Source organism: Motacilla alba, chromosome 2, assembly GCF_015832195.1.
Source record: "Motacilla alba alba isolate MOTALB_02 chromosome 2, Motacilla_alba_V1.0_pri, whole genome shotgun sequence".
Taxonomy (NCBI): Eukaryota; Metazoa; Chordata; class Aves; order Passeriformes; family Motacillidae; genus Motacilla; species Motacilla alba.
In genome coordinates, this window is record NC_052017.1 from 62,034,216 (window position 1) to 62,054,818 (window position 20,603).

Genomic DNA, 20,603 nt, shown 5'->3' on the forward strand with positions numbered 1-20,603 from the left:
GCTTGTCCCACAAACTGTCATTATTTAATTACACATCCATCAGTCCTCTTTACAGAGGATTAAAATTCCTATTATAATTACAAGTGAGTTGCCAATGGGTTAGATTGAAAATTAAGCATCTTGGGTGTATGTGTCGTGCACAAGAAGAGGGAGTCACTGAAGAATGAGTTAGGAACAAAAAGTAAAACACCATTCCATATTTAGTTACAGGAACAAAAGTGATCAGAAATTAAAGTAAATTGAAAGTTTCTGAAAAACAATGAACACTTATATAAATACAACACATTGTTAAGCATTAAAACCTTCACTTTCATGCTTACAAAAATAAATGCCGTTTAGGACAGCATCCCAAACAAAGCAAGAAATGTGTCACTGAAACTGTAGTGCAGCACCTCAACTCCACAAAGAAAACTCCACTGAACAGCAGCACAGGCTCCATGAGACATTGTGGAATACGGATAAACATTTCTTGAGGGCATTCTAATCCAGGGAAATACACTGGTCTGAATCTTGCACCAGTGTGAATCATGGCAAGGAAGGGTCAAACTGGCCCTGGCATGCGTCAACACTCAGGAACTCGGAAGATCCATTTTTTTTGTCAACCTCTATCAGCCACATACACACACGCAGATCATACTCCTTTCACATTGCACAGGATTTCCAGGAAATTGGACATCTTTCCTCAAATTGTATGCTGCTCAGCTCATAAGAACACTCATACTTCCCTGGCTGTGACCCTGACGATGCTGATGCCACAGGACAAGGCAGGAGCAGAAAGTCTGAACAAATGTGAGCGAGCTAGCAAGGGTCAGCCCTGTGGGGTGTAAACTGCACAGTCACCAGGACCACAGCTCGCCAAGTGCTCAGACCTGTCAACGTTTCCATTTCACTCATCTGCCTGCGGACACTTTCGCTTTGTCTCTGGGAGGTGACAAAGCTTTGTGCTTTCTGGTAGCACGGGAACATCTCAACACTGCCCGTAAGCAAGAAAACATTAGAGTGTGCTCAAAGCAGAAAGGGCTGAGAAGGATAAATACGAGCAGAAACACTAACACAAAAGCATGGAGCTTTTGAGTGAAATACCAAAACCAGAAGAAAAGCACTGGAGGAAGGAATGCAGAACTTGTCTGCCTTCAGGGCCTCCTGACATTAGAGTGTCTGATGTCTAACCTTGAAAATTACTTCCTAACAGCAAATATCTGTAATATCTGCTTCTAGACAGGTACCCATTGCAAATCCTGGCATTAGCATCCCAAAGTGGAAACTACTAACTCCCTGTGATGGGGGTGAGAGAGCAGCTGGGTGAGTGTCTGGGAGACAGCCAAGGTCAAGACACCCCAGAGCTCCACAGAGGTATCGAAAATCGATGCAACCTACTGCTGAAATTTTCCCTGTAAGCAGGAATTTTAAGGTAACATCCTTGTTACAGTCACACAAAGGCTCAATTGAGTCTGCTCAGCTGGCTCAAACCATGACTACTACCAAAAACAGAAGTTACTCTGTATATGCGATAGAGAAAACAAGCCAGGCAGTCTCCTGAGCTGCAACATCAGGACATTGTCAGCGTGCCTGCAACCAAGTCACTGTATTTAGCTAAAAAAAATGTGTCTGAATGTGACTTTCACCACTTAGAAACATCACACAGAATTCATTAAAGCCTCCTGCACTGAAACTGGAAGAGAATGAATGGAGCATGTTTAGCACCACAAGTTATGCTTTCATTTTTCACATGCTGCATCCAATTGCAAAAAAACAGAGCTCTTGGAGAAGCTACTTCAAGTCCGGAGCTTACGAACAATTCTGCTGAAGTTGGTCAAGCTGTATGCTTTTACCTGCAATTAGAAGGAAGCCAAGAAATGCACCAGTATGAGACACATTGCTCCAGGAAACATTAATGGAACAAAAAGGGTCATTAATGTGTTTTCCCCTGTGGGCTGGCATGTCCATCCTGTGGGCAAGGTGAGACCTGAGAGGCCCCTCTGCCCCAGTACACCCATAAATCAGCACCCAGGCATGTGGACTTGCATAAACAGGGTGAGATTGAAAAGAGGTGTAAGGATACATGATACATGTGGGTCTAACACCTAGCACAACACATCCCCCTTTCACCAAAAATAAAAAAATTTTAAAAAAATTAAAAAAAAAATTAGCATTAAAACAAACTCAGAGCACGTATGCTACACTCCTATTTAGTGTACCAGGTATTTACTAAACTCTCTTGGAGACACATTTGCAAGCACTGCAAGTAATTCCTTCTCATGCCCTAGAGATTTTTCAAGTAATCCACCCATTATGAAATTACTTCAGTGCCATACAAAAACCTGGTTTGATATTGTTCACTCAGGATTCTGTTGTTTCCGTAACTAAGGCTCCCTCCTTAAAAAATAAAATAGAAAAAGAAAGCTACCTGAAAAACATGAGTGTTCGAAACCAATGCTAAAAATCAGGTCCTTGGGGAAAAAGAGTAATTACAGAAAGATTTTAAAAATGTAACAGAGCGGTATTAAAATAATGAGGTCAGTTACAAGATATAAACTGAGCTATGAAATTAGCACTTGTGAAGACAGCTGTCAGAAACCCACATTTCTATCAATTTCAGTGAAACGCCATCATTACCAGTTTTGGTCACAAGTCCTTAGCTGTCCCAACTCTCTCAAGACAATGTCATTCAAAATTCATAACTAAGACAGATTTTTAAACTCAGCTCAGTGGATTAGTCTGAGTCAAGTGCACTAGAGCCTCTGTGGTCTTACACACAGACTACTAACCCACGGTGCATTAATTTCTCCTTATGATATGCGCTGCCTACACAGAGCTACCTATCCAGTCCATACAGCATTACTTATCAGGCAGTGATCCAGTTAGGCTGTAAAACATATGATTAAAGCCACAATTTTAAAAAGCCTTCATCTTCAAGAATTACATTTAATCATATGTTTAAGTGCTCCTGTGTATCAAAGCTTGAATGTTCTGCTTTATTTAAATGAGGTTATTAAGAAGTTAAACAAGTACTTAGATTTTCTGAAATCATGGTCTCAAAAAAAAGCAACCAGGTCCACAAATAGAAGGTCTAATTTTAAATATATTTTTAATATATTCAGAATTACTGTATTACATCCTAAAACAGCAAGCAGTTGATTACATGCATGTACAAGGAGAACCCATTTCTGGATCACCATAATATGCTACCAAGTCGAAGCATTAGAGAGAACAAAAGCATTTAAATATCTGTTCTCTTTAAGGGAGGTTTAAGAAAAGTCAGATGTATAATATTTCATGACAGCTTTCTACACTGTATAATTTTTATTATCAGAAATCTTGTTTAAAGGACAAGCAGCCTAAGTAAATGTTCTGGTGCATGAGAACACACCAAAGGCAATTTCTCTCACTTGTTTTCATTGGAATGCCTGGGAAAAAAAAATACCTTGAGCTGCTGTTCAAGAAGCAGTATCTATATGGAGTATTTTCATATGAAGATATCAAGCTAGCAACCAAAAAATAAATATATCAAATACTTCTAAAGGAATGCAGTGAGTGGAAAGCCTCTTGCAAAAAAAAAAAAAAAAATAGTTAAGAATATGATCTGGATTTCTGCCAGGAATTTTTATACCAGCAATTTAGGACATTTAAAATACACATTGAATAGCTTCCCAGATAGCACATACACCCAATAATTCCAAAACATTCTAATAAACCAAAACACCACTAGGGCACATATCAGTCTCCACAAGGCTTTGAGAATACACTTGTTGGATAACTTCTCTACTGTACTGTAATACTGTGAGGTATGAATAACTTTGAAAATTTAGAACACCAGTTCCTCACAGCAACTTCTTGTGACCATATGTCAGTATGTCCTCAGGGAGATGAGGTTTTTTGCAAGAAGACCATGGGTATTAACTGAATATAGCAGAATATATATTTTTTCTAAAACACATGTGACTCTGCAATTGGGGAAATCCTTTATAGATTTCCTCGCAATACTGCTTGAGAACAGGCAAGAGGGAAAAAAGTGGGATTTTCCCCCTTCCACTCTTAAAAAGTAGGAGAGTTCAAGAAGAGGGAATCTAGAAGATCATAGTGAAATAAATGCTGCTACTCACAGCTGAAGGGAGCTAGGAAAAACACTTTTGGATCACTTAAAGATAAAAACATGTCAACCAATAGAGAAATAACTCAGCCTGTTATAAAACTGAAATGCATAATCAAAACATGGCATTCAACTCTTTCAAATACTGACAGGAGCCACACAATGCCAATACTCATTGAGTCCATGAGGATGGGAGCAAGCCATTCTGCATGGGATGAGGTCAGACCATATAGCAGAAGCCACCACTTTCACTCAGTTCTGTGCTTGAAACTAGCACATATCAAAGTTCAGGACACAGCTCTATCAACACTGGCAAGCTGGAAAGCCACAGCTTCCTGCACCAGATCTACTGGATGTGAGTGCTGGGCAGGCCTGTGGGTTCCATCTCAGGGTGACCCAGATGTATCAGGCTTACTGGGCCTGAGCAGTGGGATGGTGCTGGCCCCAGGCACAGGCTTATGGTGACCTCCTGGTCCTGCAGGAGGTCAACAGCAGGATTCTCCTAAGGTTTTATGCTCATCCTGGTCACAGCACTCAGCAAAGTTGATCAGCACAAAATGCAGTGAAACAAAATGCAGTCAGAGAAGAGAACTAGAATGTTTTGGCATCAAACATTTCCAAAACATATTCAAAGAACAAAATTATACCAAGTGGAATCCCAAGTACTGGTTACCAGGTCTGAGATTAAAATATAAAGCTTTTCTAAATAACATCCTCTGTTCTTAATGACACTATGCAACATATGTTAATGCAAAGCTACAAGGAATTTCCACCCAAACTAGTTTGGTGTACTTTACTTTTAACATCCTGTTGACAAGAGGTAATATGGCCCTATTAAACAAAAACACATTCTTCAAAATGACAAATGATCTTTCTTTCAGGCCACATGAAGGCTTTTGGTAACTGTGGCATTTACTAAGTAAAAGGAATTGACCTTTTGGGAGGTCAGATGGGTTGATAACTAGTTGGCTAGCTGTCTTTGCTAAAACAGGAATAGAAAGTCAGATGTAAAAATTTGCCTTTTACACAGAAAAAAAATGCTTATTTCTGTTAATCAGGTAACAAAACCTTGGGATATGCTAAATCCCTGAGCTGGAATGTTTACAGTTTAGATAGCGTGTGTTAAGAAGACATTTGCAACATTGGCCCGTTTTAACATAAATGATTTTTAGGAGATACCTGTAAACAGACATTGTTAAAGTGAAAGCAGTTGAAAAGCAGTGGAAAACAGAGGGACCAGCTTCATGTGATTGTAGTTTGCACTCTTCTTCTAACAAGAAACTAACTGGACTCTTGGGGTCCCCTGGCTGGAGACTGCCAAAGCTGTGTCTGGAGCAAGCAGCGTCCCAACTGCAAGGCAAGCAGGTCAAGGCAAATAGGGATGTGACACAAAGCACGGCCTCCAAAGGGCCAGCAAGAAACCTACTGATGTTAAGAGCAGAATGCAGAGTTTGCCAGAAGCCAAGGAACAACTCAACTGACAGGAACAATGAGCCTGATCATCCACTGAATGCTGCAAAATGTACTAAAAGCCATCTATGGAGAAAAAAAAAAATTTACCGTGTGCTTGTTTTTAGAAGAGATGACCTGAGAATTTTTCTTTCAGTGCTTGCAATAAGATGATACCTTTAACATCCCTGTCATGTAGTTTTGTTGAGCCACAGAAAGTGCAAACTTGCAAGAATATGGTCCTGTAGACTTTTTTCACTGCAAGCATTGATAAGCACTTTTAACAACTTTAGATTTACACCAAGAGAAATAACAGAATAAGTTGATTTTCCTTCTATAGCAATTTTTGTGCAACTGCTCATTGAACAAAACTAATACATGTATTATTTTTATCTAACCCTATCTAATCCTACAGTCAAATACACTGCTCATTATTATACAGTAAGTATATTATTTGGGGTAACCAAAATAAAACAATTAAAACATTGAAAACTGCCCTTGATCCAAATGTATCTCAATGGCTTAGAAAGCTTACCCAGTGGTAACTTTCAAGTCTTAGCTACAAGGACAGTCAGTGAATCAAAGACTGGAAGTCAAATCTGAGGATTAGACCCTGGGGAAGTCACTATCTCTAACATAAGCCTTTGCCATTAAGAAAACAACATGAACAGCTACTGACTATGCTGAAATTTGGCAAGAAACAACAGTAGAGGTTTGGAGCCAGACATGAGGCTGTTTTGAAACTAAACACATTTACTGAAGTAACTATTACTACTGGTTTTCATGACTGGTAGTTAAACTAGTCCCTAAACCACTGAACTAGTGGTCCTAAGTCCCTAAACTAGCCCCTAAACCACTCCTCTGCTAGCTCCTCAACGAGCCCTTCCAGAGGCAACTGGAGATGAGGAAAGGACAAGTTCCAGCTCTGGCCAGATCTGCAGAGGCAAAAAAGGAGAAGTGAACACCAGTAACAGTCCCCTAATTTAGCATCTCTCTGCTTGTACTCTCAGTATTCACATTTCATCTCCCTCTTTCACAGCCCGCACATGGGAAAAGGTAAGAGCTCAGCATGCTGGGGGAGAGATCCTGGGAGGAATTCTGCTGCAGGCAATTCCTTCCATATTGCCTACTGCTCCAGCGTGGAGGAGCCCCACATGCCCAGGCTTTGAATTTGGGGCACCTCTAACCTCTGATAGGCCTTACGTACATGCTACTGAACAGAAGATGCGAACTATGCTGGAATAGCAAAAATACCTTCAACTACTATTAGTCTTACACTCTTGACTAACTTTAACAGACATGTATTTTTAAAACAACTGATTATTTCCATCTTTATACATGAACGTTTTTAACACACATTATCTATTTTGCTCTGCATTTTATTAACAGTGTAAGATAAATATGACATTTGCTTAAACTTGAGTAAAAAAGCTGTTTGGCTGATGACAGTGTCTATCACACAACACAGTGTTGTCTCATTGCTGCCCTGCCCTCTCCCACCCTATTTTCCACATCCCCCTTCTGTCTCTGTTCTTCAGGCTCCAAGCATTCACAAGAGGAATTTTGCCTGTACTGTGCCAAGCACAGGGAACACAGTTAGTTTCTCAGGGGCTCGATGCAACTACTTAGAAATCCAGATGTTAGTATAAGACACTTAATAAACCAGAAGTGTCCATCAAACGCAGTAAGAGGTTTGCATTCATCACTCCCTCACTTCAATTCCAAATTTCAACATTCATTGCAGAAATAATTACAAGGGAGAACAGCAACCTGTAAACATACGAGATTTCAGCCTCCAGTGCCTCAGCCTCTGCTAACAACTGGCTAGTCTCTACATGATCTTAGCCATGCAGTCCAAGTCCTGGCAAGGGGAGTGTTCCCAAAGGAGTGCTTTTCAATGGACCTGTGCATTATGTGTGCAAAGATAAGCAACTGGGAGCTTATCTTTGAAAGAAGCTGCCCCACCTCCCAAACTCTCAGAAAAATAAGTATAACTGAAAAGTATTCATAGACTTGTTACATTATAGGATTACAGTCTTACACAAAACTTTCTAGAAACTTTCTGCTAGCTGGTCTTTTAATAATTATGACCATGACAACTAATGCCCACAGGCAAAATAGGCATTTTGTCCTCATTGTCACAGAATTTGGAGAAAAGACAAGAATTCCTGACTTTCTTCTACTCTTCACAAGTGTATGTTTCCTTAATTTGTTGTTCCATCCTCCCAAAATGTGACAAGCAAAGTTAACAAGGGGGTTGAAATTGCTCAAGCCGTGCACATTGCTTGGGCATTTGCAACAAAAACATTGACCAATCCTAAAAATACATGTCCTCATAGTAGTATGGTCTAAATTATGTACATGTATGTGGCTTCTACTTCACTCCTGGCAAAGGCAAATTGCCTTTCCCACAGATTTTCTGTGGAAACTGTGATGAAGAATCTCCACCACTGAAACCATCAGGGCAATTGTGGAGAGGTCAAGAGGGTGCAAGATTGCATCTTCTCCATTGTGCAAAATTTCAGCAAGCAAGTTATTGCTGGCCCCATGGATGTTATCTTAGCCCTAAAAAGGGTAAACCCCATGGGGAAGAGTTCCATCATCAGCGGTTGGCACAGCGCCCGCTGCTGTGAAAAATGTTCCAGCAACTGCAATGGTAAACAGCCCACAGGATCAGCATGATTTCCCCAATGACTACAGCTTTGAAACCTTCTTTTTTTTGAAGGGGGGGGGGTGCGGGGGGGGAAGACTGGCTTGTTTTCCTTCATCATCTCCCCACCTCCATCAGAGTGCTTTAAAAATTAATCACAGACAGAACATATGAACTCTCCCATCTACTGCTCAGACATAACCAGTGCCAGCCTGTGTGTCACTGCTTCTACTTAATTCTGGAATTTTCTTTGCATGCAAAGGATTAGCCTGGATGCGAGTTGTCATGAAATCTGTTTTTCCTTCTATGTACATAGGGATTTAGAGCGTGCAATTTTGAACTACTTCCTACTATTTGCAGCTATATATACACATGTGCAAAGAAATCTCCCCTACGCCACAGCAACATAAAGTACGTAAGAGTGTAAGCAGAGGTAGCCTCGAAGGAATCGTTTCAGTCCCCAAAAACAGATACAGCTCTTCTGTGCCCATGATTTTCCCTTTTTGCAAATATATAGAACACATAAATATTTTCGGATCTGCAAGTTTTGTTCCTGTCTATCTGAAAATTCAGTTTGTATAACCAAACACGAATATCATTAAAGTCTCTGTCAGATACCCAGACAACGTCCACTCCTTAAGTAATGACTCATGTCTTATACTTTTCATCCTCTCCTCATTTTTACAACAAAGCAAAAGGCAGAAAAGCTTGCAACAGACACAAATACTGACAGTCTCAATTAAAGGGCAGAAGCATGAGCATGACAGTAAAATGGTAATTTTTCCTTCAAATAAAAAGTGATTCTGTATTCTGTCTCCTAACCAGCATCTGGACAAACTAGAGAAGTGGGTGCATAAGAACTAAATGGTTCAGCAAGTCCAAGTGCAAAGTGCTGCACCTGGGTCAGGGCAATCCCAGACACGGGTACAGAATGTGAGAAGAACTCATTGAGAGCTGCTCTGCCAAAAAGGACTTGGCGGTTCTGGTGGATGAAAACTTGGACATGAGTCAACAGCATCAGTGCTTGCAGTCCAAAATGCCAACTACACCGTCAGCTGCACCAAAAGCAAAGTGAGCAGGAGATAAGGGAGGGGATTCTGCCCCTCTACTCTGCTGACACCCCACCTGGAATTCTGAATCCAGCCCTGTGGTCCTCAGCACAGGAAGCACATGGCCCTGTTTAGAGCACATCTAGAAAAGGGCAACAAAGATGATCAGAGGGCTGGAACAACTCTCCTCCAAAGACAGGCTGAGAGAGCTGGGATTGTTCAGCCTGAAGAGGGGAAGGCTCCAGGAACACATCAGTGTGGCATTCCAGTAGCTAAAGGGGGTCTATAAAAAAGGAAAAGTAATTTTTACACAGGCAGATAGTGACCGAACAAGTGGAACAGTTTTAAACTAGAAGAGGGGAGATTTACATTAGGTGTTAGGAATAAATTCTTTCCTCAGAGGGGTAGTGAGACACTGGAACAGACTGCCTAGAGAAGCTGTGGATGTCTCATCCTTGGGCCAGGTTGGGTAAGACTATGAACAACCTATCTAGTGGAAGGTGTCCCTACCCAAGGCAGGTAGGCTGGAACTAGATGGTCATCAAGGTCCCTTTCAACCCAAGCCATTCCATGATTCTATGCTCTCTTGTCTCCTTGCCACAAAAAGCATGTGTAATGAGTACCCCTGACGGCTGTGTCTACAACAGGCTCAGGAAATACAGAGGAAGAAACTGCATGCAGGGAATTTGTTCTAGTGTGCATGGACCCTGGTGCTGGCTGGCTTTGGGACTCCAAAGAGATATTGACTCCAGAGAGATACTGACTCACTCACAATGCGCAAGGATGCTAAGTTAGCCCAAATTCAACCAAAGCTGGAACTGTGCTTGCAGGAACCAAGGACACTCAAAGCAGAAGGTAAACTGGTGACCTTTCTAACTACATATTATGGGGTTTTTTTTTGCAGGCTGAGCAGATTAACCTAAAAATATAGGAAAAAAAACACCCGGATCTTTGGCAACTCATGACATTTTTTCATTATTATAATAGAATAAAAGAAACCAAAAATGAGACACACATATGTCATTGTGCACAAGTACCAATACATACAAAGAGATCTAGGAAACTCAAAAAAAAAAAGTGGTTTATTACATAGCTACTTTTTTTATTTGAAAGTATGTTTGCAATGCAATTAACCTAGTTATGCTCTGGAGCCTAAAAATTTCTACTTGGCACCTCTGTTCCTCTTGGAAGACTAGGAGTTGGAAAAGTTCTACTTCAGCAGGAAGGGAAGGATAAGGACCTTTGTAATTTGAGATACTCTTTTTTTTTTTTTAGTGTTTTAGTATCTCCTAGCAGTGACCTACTTTATGAATGTAAAGCCCACTCAGTTCCTACTGAGCCGAAACCATTTAGAAGAGACACAGAACGATTACTGAACACTATTTTCTTACTGATCAGCACAAAGTTATTTGGCACAAACATCTCTGTAAATGTTTGTCCAAGACTAGGTAAATTTGCAGTGTACGATGGCCCTCAGACCTGTGCTTCTGTCAAGTGAGAAGGCTCATAGTCTAGTACTGCAGCTCAGCTATGCTTCAGCAGAAGTACAGAACGCTAGAGGCTGAGCTTAATAGAACTGCTGTCTTTCCCTTTGGATCTGTTCTTTCTTGTTTTGTTCAATGTTTCCCTTTGCAAACCAAAAGAAGATTAGTTTTCAAATGGAATCAATGTAAGGGCAAAGAAGACAATTTGTGAAGTGCATTATACTGGGTTGTGCTTTGGCATGGAGAAACCAGAGGAAGAGGAGGGAACTGTACCCAGCTCTGGGCAAGTACCAGAGGAAAAGCACAGCTCCAGAATCACTTTCAGCCTCACAAAGCTGAAGGCAAAAGTCTGCTTTAGGATACGCAAGGAGGTCTGATGGACTCAGCTCACAGCGACACTGGCAGCCTGCCACAGTATTTTGTTCACGTGTGCCTGAGATATCCATGGGCCCACAGCTGTAATTATGGTGTCAGATATCACAGTACTACTAGCCCAGGAGATATTTATGGATCTGATCCACCACCTATGGGCACTGTGAAGTTTCAGGCACATTCAAGAAAACTCCCCACTCCAGAAGAGTCAAGAGCAGTTCTTTCAAGCTACATCAAAGCAACACACTCCACTGGGTCTCACCACTGAAAGTCACTGAAAGGTCTGAACAGGGTGAACTGCAGGCACAGGGCTCAGGCTCACACCAGATGATATCAGAGGCATACTAATGAGCTGTGAACCAGGTTAAGCATTAGCACTGCTTGTTTCCCTACGGAGTGGCTTGCTGATTCTCATAGTTGCGTTTAAAACTCACAATAATAATATGGACAAGTACATACTTTCCCTCCACCAAAAGGGAAAGGCCAGACAACCACCTCCACTATTTATTTCTACAAAGCTTATGAAGCATTTAGAGAACAGAGTGCAATCCAAGAATCTAGCTAGAGAGAAAAAACTCCATATTGTTTGCTACTTATATTGCTAACTTTTGCCCCAAGGCATACTATCACACAAACCGAATCGCCAAAATGTCACATCTGCAGGAAAGAAGCCCACAACCACCAGCGAGATGCATGCAGAATATACCTCAGCATGGGGAGCAGAAACTATTCCAGGTTGCCAAATGCTAGTTCCACATGAAGCCTAGGGAGGTTTCTGTATCCTTGTGTGAGCAGACAGGACTTTGGGTGAAATACCCCCATCAGCCAGTAAGATGCATGGGAGAAAAGGAATCTGATTCTCATCACACTTGCTTGGCTCTGGAGTAGCTCTGATTTAGCTTGAAAGAATACCTCCACTTTACTACAGCTTTAGACACTCTGCAAACACACACTTCTCAATCAATCATGTAAAGCATTACTTTCAGCAGCATAACTGCAGCCATGCAGCCTTATCAATGTGCAGTACTTTCTCCAAAATAGCTTATGTTCATTGATAGAAGAGTTTCAGCCACTTTCATGTTAAAGCAACAACCCAGACACCCACTCACATTCAGGCACAGACAAGTCCTATACAGGACAAGCATCAGAATAATCTGTTTGTTTTGAAATATTTAAGAACAGGATTTTGAAACTTCTGTTTCCCTAAATATTGGAATCCCAAACCCAGTGCCTGCCCTTAACCGAGACCGCTTGCCCTTCAGGCTGAGGGCAGCCAAACATATCAGATTGCTTTGCCTGCTCACAGGCAGTTGGAAAGCTGCATGGGGGTATTTCAGTCACAGCCTGTATCTCTGCTAAAATTTACTTCTTTAAAGCATTCAGTGTCTATTGACCAAGAGGATTCTAAGCCACCTTGCAACGCTTTCTTTACTACAGTAATTCTAAATATTTTACAACTTACAGTGCTCTCTGAAGGAAGACATTTGATATTGCTGCATGCAGTTAGGAAGCAGAGTGCTTTTGTATTACAGAAAATACAGAGCTTTCACATAAACTAGACTGAAATATCTTCATTACTAATGCTGCTTTGCACTGAGAAAGCCTTATGATGAGAAAGCAGTGCAAACATTCCAATAAATGCAGTTGTCTATTCTCAGCATCAAAAAAAAATTTAAATGGAAACTAGAAAACTAAAGTATGGTAGATTTTGTATGTGCTTACATAAAGGATGCAACCCTAAAGCCTGATCAGATTAGAAGTGTACATTAACACAGATTAGAAGTTAACACATGTACAACACAGATGAACGTATTTTCTCCTTCCTGATACCAGCTGCATGAAACTGGCAGAAGAAATGCCTTTAAACCAGGAGGAAGTATCAGCATTTTAAACTCAGGCTTCCTCCAGCTTAATCAGGTATTTTTTCAGTATGAAAGAAGTTCTTCTATTTAAACTAAAACATGCCATTTTAGCAATTGCCTTTCACAAAGGTATATCCTAATTCTGCAGCATTTTTAAATACTTCACACAAATATTTCTCCAAAAGTTACACTGACAAAAGTAATTTCACCCTTTGGGGAAGTACTTGATGTCTATTTATTTGCAGCCTTTTAACAGTCAGGACACCAAGGTTTCCTTCTGCCTCAGCTCTGAGCACCACATAGTTTGATTTTAACCAAACCACAAATAGCATTTATTTTAGCTATTTAATCATTCTAGTCCTTACCTTGGGGAAAAAAAAGAAGAAAAAAAAAAGCCTTTTCCACTTTCTTCTTCCATTAGAAACAAATGCTGGCTTTCTGTTCTTTTAGGCTATCCTCAGCTCTTCAGGAAAAACAGACAGAAAGCTGAATTCCAACATACCTTGAGAGGAGGGCAGCGCTCACTGCCAGCTGTGTGACTTTTCAGTGGCTGCACTCAGACTCGGGCATTCCCAGGAACCACGATGCCACAGAGCCCCGGAGCTCGCAGTGAGGAGCGGAGCCGATCGCTCTCTCTCTCACGCCCTTCCTCGTCCCCGGCTATCTGACAGCTGAACACTTTTAAGGGCTGCAGCAGGGCTCGTCTCCCAGCCCCTGTGCCACTCCGAGAAACCATCCCCTCCCTGCTATTAAGTGCATGCTGCCATTATATCCTAAACGCGCGTCACAGCCTGTGTGCAGCGGCTGTGGGAAAGCCGCATTTATTTGTACAGGAAGCTTGAGCACAGCACTTCCTACTTCCCAGCCGAGGCTCCATTCAGCCGCAGGTGATCGCTGACACCCGGCAGCTCCCAGCCAAGGCACACCCTCACCTCCTGCTTTGGGTCGCTGTGCAGCTTGCAAGCACGGCTCCCATCCGAGCCCCGACAAGGTAAAACTGAAAGCAGCGAGGTTTAGATGTGACACTCATCAAAGCCCTCCCAAATTAACCTGCTTGGGGAGAGCAGTTTGCATAGCAGCTGATGTTGGAGGGGAAGTGAGCAAAAAATCTAAACTCAAAAGTAAAGCACCCGTGTAATTTCAGGTCTGAGTGTTTAATGATGATGGTGCTCATCTTACTCTGTCAATACTAAAATTACACTCTTTAAGCTGTCCCTGCGTGCAAGAGGGTTTGGGAATCCTGCAGTCCTGTATTCCAGACCTAAGGGTGTGATTCACAGCAGCCAAGTAGCAGGAGAATATCTAATTGTGCCACATGACACCAAAACCTCAAGAACTTTTCCTGCTGTAGGAAATGCACCACACCCACAGATAAGAAATATAGATATATCAGGGTGCAGAGGGTGCAGAAAAACAGCAGGAAGTATAAATGTTAATCTACAATTTTCTTATGAGGAAATAAATTTACTTTGTACTTCATGCAATCATTGCTGGCGTTTTGCCTTCAGTACTTTCCTGTGAAAAATTATAAATAGGCATTTCTTCCGGGGTGTATAAAAGCTCACAGCTGAGCTTTTAGTTATTTTCAGACAATTATACTGCATCATATTAATTTAAGGAAAAAAAAAAAAAGAAAAAGCTTGTGCAACTTTAATTCAGCCTCCTTGCTGAATTATTCCTTTATATTACAGCTTTGCTTGAATTACCATCATATACTCTTTTCCTCTCAGAATAAGTATGAACTTAGAATTTATCTATTAATGCTGGGTGTTATAAATCATTTTACATATAGTTTCATCATATATATATAATTTATATCATTTTATAGATACTATTTTTATGTATTTATATATTATTTATATCTATAGTTAGGGAGGGAGGGAATAATAACCAGAAAAAATATGGCTGTTCCAATATGTGGGATCTTGTTGATCCTTATGGTGTTCATCAACAGGGTTACAACAGGATTAGGCAAACTAGAGCCATGTCATATTTACTGCCACTTGAGCAAGGAGAGCATTTCCCAGCAGAAGCAGACGTAGATATTCTCAGCAGTGGCCAGTCCGAGACAAGACTCAAGAAACACTGAGGGCTCAGAGCTATTTTTTTAGGCTCTAGAGCAGTACTGAAAATGTGGAATTCTTTGGAAAACTTAACGAGTAGAAAATTATTCTCCTTTTGTGGTTAGATTTTTAACCCCCATGTTCTGTTCTAGTATGAAATAGCTTGAGCCTCTATCACTACTCTTTTCCCTACCTTCCCTCTGCTTCCAGCTCCTGTATTTTCCTCCTGCAGCTGCCCCCTTTGCTACTCTGCCTACATCACACAAGTACTTGATAGGCCACAGATGAAGCTCAGCAGGAAAACTCTTCCTGTTCTCAGCCCCTGTGCTCAGCACCACAGCATATGAACAGCAGAAGGCAATTATCTCAAGGAGGAGAGTGATGAGAGAGGGAGGATAAAGGAAATCAAGTCATTCATGCAGGTGTAGGAAAAATAGCAGGGCAGCAAGTTCAAAGAGCAGGGCAGCTGCCAATAGCAGAGTAGCAAAAGTAGCATCTGGTTTGGTACTTACTCCTTGCTGGGACAACAAAACAAAAACAAGCTTCACTGAAGTAGCCTCCACCAGTGAAGAGACAGAGCTATAACAAAGATTAGCCATCTTCCCTTCAGATAAATGATGAGACCAGCTTGTATCTGGGGGGGATGTTCTTTTAAACTATGAAAATTAGATTTAGTACATTAAAATGTACAAAAATTCTGGAAACTTCAGCTACAAACATCCCCTCAAATTTTTATCCCATTTCCTACTATCTCCATGCAAGTTATAATGTGATTGCATAAATGTGCAAAATTGCTTACAAGAAAATTATTTTCCTTTAGACATCACAAAATTGCTGAGAAAAATAATGTTTCTTGAGACATTTAATTAACTGGAAATGTTAAGATATGGTTGTTCCAAGCACTCCACTTCTTGGGTGTCAAATCTGTGGGGCCCGGATTTACACGCCAGACAATCACTTACTGATGCTCAGTGGACAGCTGGCTATGCCTCTGCTTCCATCTTCTCTTCAGTATTTGCCCCTACTTTTGTGCTTATCCAGGATCTCCACAGCAAAGGGGAGCTGAAGGTGACGTGGCACTGTGCAGGAGCTCAGGTTATAAGGACTTGAGATGATCAATACTGATGATTCTCTCAAATGCCATCACCCAAAGATGTGAGCTGGACTTTTATAAGCTCTTTTGTCAAAATGATTTCTCTTGCAGCTGTACCTCAAGCCCAGGTACTTCACAGTTTCACAGAAGCACATCTTCTTGGCAAGCTAATTTTATGAAGTGTTATGAGTCATGCTAAAATTGCTACCCAGCTCAAATCCCTGAATCTCTTAACCCAGATTGATTGGCTTCCTTTCTGAGCCAACAAATAGAAAAGAAGTTCACATTGCCACACAATTCCAGACAAGGCACAAGCTAAGTTCTCCCCATTTGCCTTCTTCTTGGACACCTGTGATATAAAAGAACAAAACTGAAAGGGTCCGATTTATTTTTTGGACATGCTTAACTGATGCTTTTATACCTCCAGACTGGGGGAATAGCTGAGCCTTTGAGATGTCAAAATGCAGTATCATTGGAAACTTTTAGTTGAATTACTAGCCAAAATAAGAATAAAGGCTGGCATAGTTAATTACTAACATGGCTGTGTCATCCTTGCAGTGACTTGAAATACTTTAGAAATGACTAAGCCACTCTTCATTAACTGAAATTACTAATTAATTTTTGACATAGATGGGTAAAAAAGTAATAGCGTGACCAGTGAAGAGATCACTGACATCCCACAAACAAAATACCATTAACAGCAAGTGAAAACACTGAGTTAGTGTATAACTAACAGTTTCATTGTAATTCTGCATAAAGAAAATAGGACTAGCTTATGAGGGGAAAACAATAAAATTTCACTATCCTGTTTTGCAGTTTTCAACTAAAAAAAAAAAAACAAATCACCTGAAAGGCAATTGTTATCCATAGGTGCAATATAAAAACAGGTTTTATAACAGGCTTTTTAAAATCAGAGCCCAACCAAAAATAATGAGTCTTTATCAATTTTATTTAGTGTACATGCAAATAATTCATTTCCCTATGGAAAAACAAAGTATTTGTAGATGTAAGAGAGACAGTTTCACAACAAAAATAGATACTAATGACTAACATAACCAATGCTGAAAACAAAACAGGAAGGGGTTTTGCACAGGGAGTATACATATATTATCTGAAGTTGAAAGTGTGACGCCCCTGATGTCATGGACTATTAATAGTTGTCTTCAATGGGAACTATTTTAAAGGGGAATTACACCATAAAAAGTCATTTGTGGTACCTTCATAAACCAAATGTTTTAAAAAGGAATCTCTATTCCATAAATGTATTTATACAATCACACAATGCTAGAAATCAGATGTCAGTGCAGAAGAATACAGAGCTCTGTAATATTTTGCATGCAGACAAGCTTTAATCAGTATAGCCACAAGAAAATCAGGACCACATCTTTTCCTGTTTAAATAACCCTATTGTTCTACAATTCTGACTTGGTATGCAAGTCACTCACTGACAAACCAGGCTTGAAATCTTCATTAATCCCTTTAGCTAAAACATAAAACTTTATTATAAGGAGTTTTCTATTAGAGTGAAATAAATCAAGTTAAATTATTTTGAAAGAATAGTAGGTGCAATGTAAAGAGCTTCTAATTTTACAGTAAAAAAGAGAGTGGTATGGCACACTGTCTACTGAACATTTATGATTATGATCTCAAAATGAGTGGATTTGTCTCAGACACAAAAAAGAGTGGTAGGTGACTTACACTCATCCTGTTCCTAAAAAAAAAGCAAAATGCAATATTCATTAAACTTTGTTGGCATAGTGGACCATCTCCAAACAAAATCATATGGCCTCCATAAGTTCTATATTTCTTCTCCATCCGTATTTTTTTCCTGTGTTTATACTTTAAACTATCTTTTGGTATTTGATCCTTACAGAACTGTGCTAGAGGGGAAAAAATAAAATAGAGCCACAGCAGAAAACCATGAGAAGTCAGCCTGCTACCCCAGTGGGTGGGTTTCAGGTGCTTAGAAATTTCAGCTTAAAGATCCAGGCCGATGGCTTTGACAGTTTATTCCTGGAATTCCAGCGCAACTTATCTCCTTGTGACCTGGAAGTATCAAAAAGAGACAAAGTGGATTTGCCCCCATAGCAAAACCTGCTGGTGGCAGAGCTCTACTGGCAGTACCACCAGGAGTGGGCATTTTGTCACTGGCACCAAACAGCTCTGCAATGGCTCTACAGAAATTTTTGCTTAGGCTAACTCCTTCCTGCTCACTAAGTGCATGAAGAACCAGCCTGCAAGAAGAAAACAAGCTAAGTTTCTATGAGCCTGCCATAAATAAGACACTGATGAGCTGCCAGTGAGCAACAGACATCCACCCCAGGGGCAGCCAGAGCAGCACCCTCAGCCCAGGGCATGTCCTCAGCCACCTCCTTGCACTCAGGACACAGGGAAGAGGCAGGCTATTGTCACACTCCCCCCTGACCTCCTCCTGGGACATGAGGCGTGCCAGCCACCATCTCACAAGGCAGTTGTGTCTCTCCCCAGCTGCACAGGGGCCATCAATGAGGTGACAGCACTGCTTCCGGAGACACTGCAGCCAGGGTCATGGGACACCTCTCGGGCCCAGAGGCCACCCTGTGCAAGCAGGTCCCCACCTGGACAGCACATGTAGCCCCCCCAAACCAGCATCACCTCGGGAACTGATGATAAAAAATAAAATTAAACCAAACAGCTTGCTTTGCTCTCATATTCATGTGTTACACATACAGAAGTGGAGTTGCTCAGTTCTTATGGGCATCAGGTAACTGATGAGACTCTCTAGCTGTGAAAAGAGTAATTTATAAAGCAGCATTGAAGGAACCATACTAAATGCACGTGAAAGAGGAGACACTGAAGTTGTTCTCCTCTTCTGCCTTCTCTTAAAGTTAGCACACAGTTTTAACAAGAGTATGTAAAGATTGCATGGGGATAACTTAAGGCTCAGATAAATTATTTTCTTTTCTATTAACAGTGCTTATAGCTAATTTCAGAGCATGGTACAGACCTTCAATCATGCACAGATTTTTTTTTTCCTTTTGATTGTGTGCCCAAAATGACACATTCTGTTGACTTTTAACAAAGTGTTTTGGTAATGTACCTGGAATTTCAATGATTTCAGACATGAGAATCGCCATCAGTTTAAAAACTGAGAGTGGAAAACCATCCTGACAGCCAACACAGGAAGCTTCCTCTGTAACAGAGGAGGTCATCAACCTGTCCTTGTCATGAGATAAAAATGTGCACTGTTTTCATGTCTCTGATTCTACTGTGTTTTCTGTCCTGCCTCAAGCTCTTGACTGCTTTTTTTGGAAATAGTAAGAGACAGCTTTATTCCTTCCAACCCAAGCCAGTCTCCTAGGTGATGGCTTTGCCTTAGCCTGATGAGACTCTATCTACAGGTTTATAAGACAGGTAGAATTTGGAGGAGAAGGTGGCAAGGGGCACCTAATAATACATTTCAGCCCAGGTCTTGTTGATTTAACTAACCTCTGAAGACAAGGATGGGCAGGTCAGAGATGAGGTACTTAATTTTATGGCTATAAAAGCCAAAAAAGAGGACTTTCACTGACATCTGGCAGGAAGGACCAAGGTGAGGAGCTAATATATACCTTTGAGTCATAACTTTTCTTTAGTATTTAAGTATGACACACACAGCCTTTGGTTTATTTAGGGTGAGAAATAGTTTCCAAGAGGAGTTGGAGAGGGGTTACTCCAATGGACTGGCTATGCAGGGAAATAATGGAACCCTGGGGGAAAACCAAGAACTTGTCCCTCTCTCCCAGCATCCCTCTCCTTACTCAACTTCCAGGAAGAGTCTCCATGCCATTCCACTCCCTTTTTACAGTCTCCTTTCCCCACCAGAATTTACATCTCACCCATTTATGATGAGACCAGATATGAAAAGGTTTGTCCAGATCCACTTTTCTCTCTATGGAATTTAATCATGTGGTCAGGTAACACAACTAATAGTTTCTAAGGATTTCAGCCTCTCAGTGCACCACAGCAGGGCAATGTTTCAGTGATCCTATTTTCTCCCTACTGCTTTAGTAATGGCAGCATCGAACAAGGACACAGTACCACTTCCCAGATGAGAAGCAACAACGTGTTAAAACATGTGCAACTGTTTGCTGGCAGCATTCTTATCACATCACAGCTGTAGTAACAAAATCCAAGATTGCTTCACATTCTCGTTAGGATACCAATAAAACTTTTTCTCTCCTCTGCTCAGAGGAGAGCAGACAGCAATTACAACAATCTCCTTGAAAGGACACCTTCAACACACACCAGCTAGCAAGCAGTTGTTAAATTCAACAATTCCAAAATTAGGATAGTGGGAACTCAAAACCAAGCACATGGCTTGCTTGCTGCAAGTGACGTAAGGATTTATTCAGTTGTACTGAAATAATTTGGGAAGTGTTTACTTAATGTTTATTTTTGTGTCTGTTACAATTTCAATTTAATTTGTGTCTGTTACAATTTTTGTTAATGTTGATTTTTGTGTCAACTGCC

General features: G+C 40.9%; 1 protein-coding gene across 4 annotated transcripts in view; it reads right to left on the bottom strand.

The window, feature by feature from the left end:
- Window positions 1–20,603, bottom strand: part of RNF144B (ring finger protein 144B) — a 90,767-nt gene that overhangs the window by 39,143 nt on the left and 31,021 nt on the right. The window contains exon 1 of one of the 4 annotated variants that reach the window (XM_038126931.1): window positions 13,889–14,322. The exons of 1 other annotated variant lie outside the window; for it this stretch is intronic. The gene's annotated coding sequence lies outside the window, so the exon portion shown is untranslated. 2 more of the 4 variants (XM_038126928.1, XM_038126930.1) reach the window with 2 other exon arrangements.